At 38.0% G+C, this 6000-nt stretch overlaps 1 long non-coding RNA gene across 1 annotated transcript; it reads left to right on the forward strand.

Annotated features, from left to right (window-relative positions):
• The first annotated feature begins 123 nt into the window (after positions 1 to 123).
• On the forward strand, positions 124 to 5689 carry LOC138982888 (uncharacterized). The gene is made up of 5 exons (XR_011460995.1): positions 124 to 439; positions 939 to 1032; positions 1353 to 1433; positions 2627 to 2673; positions 3422 to 5689. It is a non-coding gene; the product is annotated as an uncharacterized lncRNA (long non-coding RNA).
• Positions 5690 to 6000: the final 311 nt, after the last annotated feature.

Raw genomic sequence — 6000 nt, forward strand, 5'->3', positions numbered from 1 at the left:
AGAGAATAATTGTAAACGAAAGCAAAGACTGCGCACATACACACACACACACACGCACACACGCACACACACACACACACACATATATACACACACACACACGCACGTATTCACGACTTTTTTCCGTGACCTTTCTGATTTCATGGGGGCTGCCATTTTGTTCTCATCTCCTCAGTGTGTTCCGGTCTGAAACCGGTTTAAAACACCACTAGGCGGAAACCCCAAAACAATGACGGCCGCCTTTTTCGAAATAACATTTTCAGAGATTGTACACAAAAACAACGCCCGAACGGAAAGACAGAATGTGTCTTTCGCTAGATTGCAAGTCAGGCTTTTCACTTTTCCGATGAAGACAACCGCTGAGAGTGAAGAAACGACGCTGTTCGACTTCAAAATCTCCAGTCGCAGACGACCTTCGCTTTCGCAGTACAGTCTATAGGCAGGTGCAATGTTACTCATTTTGATCAGCTCGTTTACGTATATTTTTTGCATTCAGATCAATTAGAATGATTGGAATCAAAGCAGGAATAACTTCGGCATGCAAATGCATTTATTTGGCGAAATCAGTACAACAGTAAGCTAGATTTTTTCCCTTCAGTTTGTTTGCGTGACTGAATTTTGTCTTCAAGAATGTACCACTTGCTTGATTTTGATTGTTTGTTCAGCTCATTGGCACGAAATGCATCTTGCAAAATATCAATTTGTTGAATGAAAACGGAATAAGTGAAGTTCTAACATTTATCTGCTTGCAAAAACAATCGCAAGGATAGATCTATCTGCTTCATTGACAGACAGATTTTCATTGAATTTAAAAAGCATGACTCGGTTTGCAGGCTCTCCGATTAGATCTATCTAGTGTTTGTGTTCTTAGATTTATTGGCCATATGGGCTGTTTACGATCATAACACAGTGTTTGTTTGTGCTGGTGCAATCTGCAGATCAAAGGGGATTGACCACATGGTGATGCAGTGATCAATGCAACTTGTGTTCACCACTCAATGCCTTCTACCAATCTCAATGGCAAAACGAAAGGTACAGTAACATGCTTGTGATTTCACATTATGTAATGTCTCTGGCGATCAACATAGTTTTTAACTCTAGTCTAACTGATCATGCTTATTACTATTAGTATTCAATTACATACGATATATTCTCCGCCCCAGCTCCACCCTCACCCCATAGCACTGCCAATCAGCCTCTACACTACAGTCCAACAACTACACCTCTAAAAGCCCCCCCCCCCCCCCCATACCCTCTGTGCAACATATGGTCATAGGGAGTGCTCTAATTGTTCCAGAACATACCCGACCACACTCATACACAGGGTACTGACAAAGGAACTTATTTTTCAGTCTCCATCAGGGCTGTCACCTAATACATGCAGACAGGTGTAACGGACGTTTTAGCAGCCACTGTACCACACATGTCATAAGGTAAATATAGGTATGTTAGTATATTTACAAACTGTTCACTCTGTTGGTTTTTCTTGCAGCATTTATTCAGAAACTCTGTAAATTGTGGCTATTACATATGCAGACGTTCAACTTTTTATTGAAGAAATAGAATCAAAATTGGTTTATTAAGTATTTGAATTTTGATCATGTGATCAGAGAAACAGTTTCTTGAACAGCTAAGCTACAAGTGAAGTACAAGGACAACAACATAAACAGGTGACTGGAGACTCAGGCATTGTTTTTGTTTTTTAAATATGCACAGCAATGTTTACTCAGTACTGGGGGGGGGGGGGGGGGGGGGATTTAAAGTGTTCTTTTGGCTTCCAGAGAGGTGCTACACCTGTTAAGATGGAAATGAAATAGAATAGTTGATGGTAAGGGTTATCACAAAACAGCAAGGATAATGTTGCATGCCTGTATTTTCAGTTTGAGTTTAAACAAAAATTAAATACTAGTTTTCTGATTAGCTATAATTCACGTGAGAATATTATAAGATGCTACCTTTTTTAAAACATTTTTTATAAGATTAGCTCATTGAGTCTGACTCTGACAGGAACATAATTGAGGAATGCTTATAATTTCTTGGCCAGCTAAAAAAAAATTAAAACCCTTGAAATGAAGTTTACGCAGGTTAGATGTGAGGATATCTTAATTGGGATAATGCATTTACCAGTAATTACAACGAGAGATTTACTTAGAAAAACTGAAGTCATTCATAAACAATAATTATGATTACAATCACAGAGTAAGGGGAAACATGGCCTTTGGTCTGGAACAGCAGCTGGAATGGTCTACTTGTCAAACCTGCCTGAATGTGCTTTTTTATTTTTGTATACCTAGTGTGAACGACGTTTAGGTATTTGCAGACTAATTATTGTATTGCTGTTGTTTGTTTGTGAGTTATGTTATGGTGTGTCCTAAATTGGTCGGAATTTGTTGTGTAACAGTATGTTCTCATTTGTAATTTGTTTCTCCATGACCCCAGAAGAACAGACTTCATATTAAAACCTTGAGACCCTGAAAATACTTGCATACTAAAAAATTTTTTTTTATTGGGGATAGGCAAGCTCTTGAATTCTTCAAGCCTTGAGAAACTTTCCAGTCTGATATACATGTACCAGAAAAAAGTGTGATCCTAACAATAACATGAATACTTAATTCAATATGTGCAGGAGCTACTTCGGCAGACCCATATGGCTAGTATCACAATGCAGGGAAGGTGAGTTCATTGATTTATGTTTTTTCCACCTTTTCTGTGTTTGATGTCAGCCGTGATTACCCAATGAGAACTTCAAAACATGTTGCTGACTTGCGAAAACCCAACCATGACATCTGATGTAGTTGTGTAGCCCATCTAGAGGATAGAACATCTAATTTCGTGATAGCATAGCAATGTTGTGTACCTGACTAAATCTCTGCACATCACAGTGAAGTCTTACTTTATGATCATATGATTCAATACCCCCCCCCCCCCCCCCCTCCTCCCGACTAAACAACGAAGAGCAGGCACTACACACTCACATAACTACCAACTCCACAATGTCATTTCAGAATCAAGCAATCAGGAGAATGAAAGGATTCACCAGTGCTCCGCCACTCGGTTGGATAGCCATCACTATGCACAACAAAATCCATTATTGAGGGTTTCTTGGTCGTTTCTGAAGCTAGGGCTTGGAAGCTTCACATACAAATATTCCTAAGAAAAATCCTTGTCCTTGAGTAAGATTCCCAGTGAATGGGGCCGAAAACAACAAAAATGAATACTATTTTTTTTTTTAAAATCAAAACATTGTTAAATTTGTTATCTTACTCATTGTGAAAGTCTGACCAAATCTGCGACATTGAGGCAAACAAGTTGGGGTGGGCCTTTAACTAAATACTCTGAAACCAGCAGCTGCTTTAAGTAATTGTATGTGTGTTGTCATTATGTACTGCTTGCACTAAATGCATTTTCTTTATCTCCTCAGAATCGAGCCACCCAGAGAAAGACCATTGACATGCAGGGCGCATAGTAAAACATATAGAATTATGGCGTGCAAGTCGGTCGACAGGTGCCAGCCATTATCATCATAACAAGCAATGCAGATCATAGTTCCTTATGTTTTATGTTGTGCACAAGTCCCTAGATCTGCTTTAATTTTAATGTAGAATTTCATTATCAGATAATTTGAAACATTTTGTTTAATTAAATTGTAAATACGTCCAAGTCAATTTGCAGCATTTTTGAGTCACTTGAGAAAAAGTGACTCTATGTAATCGGTCAGTGTTAGTCTGTCCGTCCGGCCGTCCGGCCGGCCGTCCGTAGACACCACCTTAACGTTGGACTTTTCTCGGAAACTATCAAAGCGATCGGGCTCATATTTTGTTTAGTCGTGACCTCCAATGACCTCTACACTTTAACGATGGTTTCGTTGACCTTTGACCTTTTTCAAGGTCACAGGTCAGCGTCAAAGGAAAAATTAGACATTTTATATCTTTGACAAAGTTCATCGGATGTGATTGAAACTTTGTAGGATTATTCTTTACATCAAAGTATTTACATCTGTAGCCTTTTACGAACGTTATCAGAAAAACAAGGGAGATAACTAGCCTTTTCTGTTCGGCAACACACAACTTAACGTTGGGCTTTTCTCGGAAACTATAAAAGTGACCGGGCTCAAATTTTATGTGAACGTGACTCATTGTGTTGTGAATAGCAATTTCTTCCTGTCCATCTGATGCCTCATATAATATTCAGAACTGCGAAAGTGACTCGATCGAGCGTTTGCTCTTCTTGTTTCTTTATTGTTCTTCTATATACCCTTAAAACTAACACATAGTAAAAACAAGAAATGTTTGTTCAAGGGAGATCATCTAAAGCTTTTTTTTTAAATCTGTAAAATTGCATAGTGACATCCTCCAAAAATAAAATGTCTTAAGAATAAAGGTATCTACACGGGTTGTCTACCTATTTCTTGATAGCTTTGCTTTTAAGTATAACTTTTTTTCTCAGAATATTTTTTTTAATAAGTTTTATTCAAGGGAGGCAATAAAAAATATTTACAAAAATGTGTCCAATTGTGTGCTTACAAATATTAACATTTCTTGTAGCCCCAAGAAGTGTGTTTTGTCTTGTAACTATTGTGATTTGAGAGCTTTAGCACTGAATGCTTTGCATCCTAGTGTGAATAGCATTGTAAAGCTTGCCTCTTGCTAATTTAGAGCAGTAGAATAGAAAGCAGCCTACTCCACAATCTTCTTTCATATTCTGTGCATACTCCTTGACAAGAGAACCACGAGATTTGTTTTTATTCCGATGTTGCCTTTTCTATTCAATTAAATACTTAAATCCTACGTGCAACACAAACCTTTTTTGTGTTGGTTTGTTTGTTTATTTTTATATTTTGTAAGTATAGACCGTACTAGAGACCAGTCTTTCACTGCCGTATGATTGATCTGGAAATCTCCGCTAAGCAGTTCAATTAGTACATGGCTAAAGCATTTTTGCTACTCCACTCAAAATATGTCTAACTACGCACTCGTACTCTCTCCCTAACATAACACTTGTTCATGCAAAATTGTTTGCGGATTAGTAAAATTTGCGTGAAATATTGAATTGCGAATTTTTTTTAATTTTTGTTGTTGAAAATTACGTAATCTTCAAAATAGATGAGTGTTTACTGAAGCGATAAACTATTTATACAAGTTAATAAGAATGGTTTGTAAGATCAAATACAAACCAGCAATACAACTGCTGTCGATAGATTACCCCCCTTGACTTCTCTGTCTGTTGGGTCAAACTACGCCAGACATTTCTCTTCTAGTGGCTCCATAGCATGAGATACAGGCTCCGAGGCAGAAACTGCTTCGTTCTGAACTTGAATACATCGGTTCCTCTCAGTTACATAGTCTTTTAATTCCTTCTGTCGTTTCAATGCAACAGGTAATCAAGCCTGTGAGTGTTGCATACTGTATCAAGTTCTGGTGTATTAGCGATCGAAAAGTTTACGAGGTAGTTGCAGAATCGATGTTTGTACGTACCTTTCTGGTCAGTTATCAGGAGATAAAAATTAAAAACAAATGACATGTATGCAACATAAGAGGCTAAAATGCTAAGAAACGTGATGCCTCATCTGTCTCGGTTGCTAGTCTTCATCGTTCATACTCATAGCATATAGCAATACCATTTGTTGTGTAGAATCAATATGTTATTTTTTTCTGAAATAAAATATTCACAAAGAGGGTTCGATTCTGATCGAGTGAATATATGTGTCAAAAGCTGAATAAAACAATGCGTTTGTCTTTGACTGGTGAAGTAGAGCTGAAGCTTTTTGTGTTGGATGTAAGCTTAGTTGGTTTTATCACACACACACACACACACACACACACACACACAACCCTGATGTTTGTCAAAAATGTTGCATGTTCCTGCTTCACAAATGCCTGCACAAAAGCACACGGATGTACACGTACCTACCTACATACCCGTGCAAACAATCTACCACTGCAACACCACAGCCCCACACATTTATCCAAAAGTTGTCTGAATATCAATACTGGCAATCTT

Source organism: Littorina saxatilis, linkage group LG12, assembly GCF_037325665.1.
Source record: "Littorina saxatilis isolate snail1 linkage group LG12, US_GU_Lsax_2.0, whole genome shotgun sequence".
NCBI lineage: Eukaryota > Metazoa > Mollusca > Gastropoda > Littorinimorpha > Littorinidae > Littorina > Littorina saxatilis.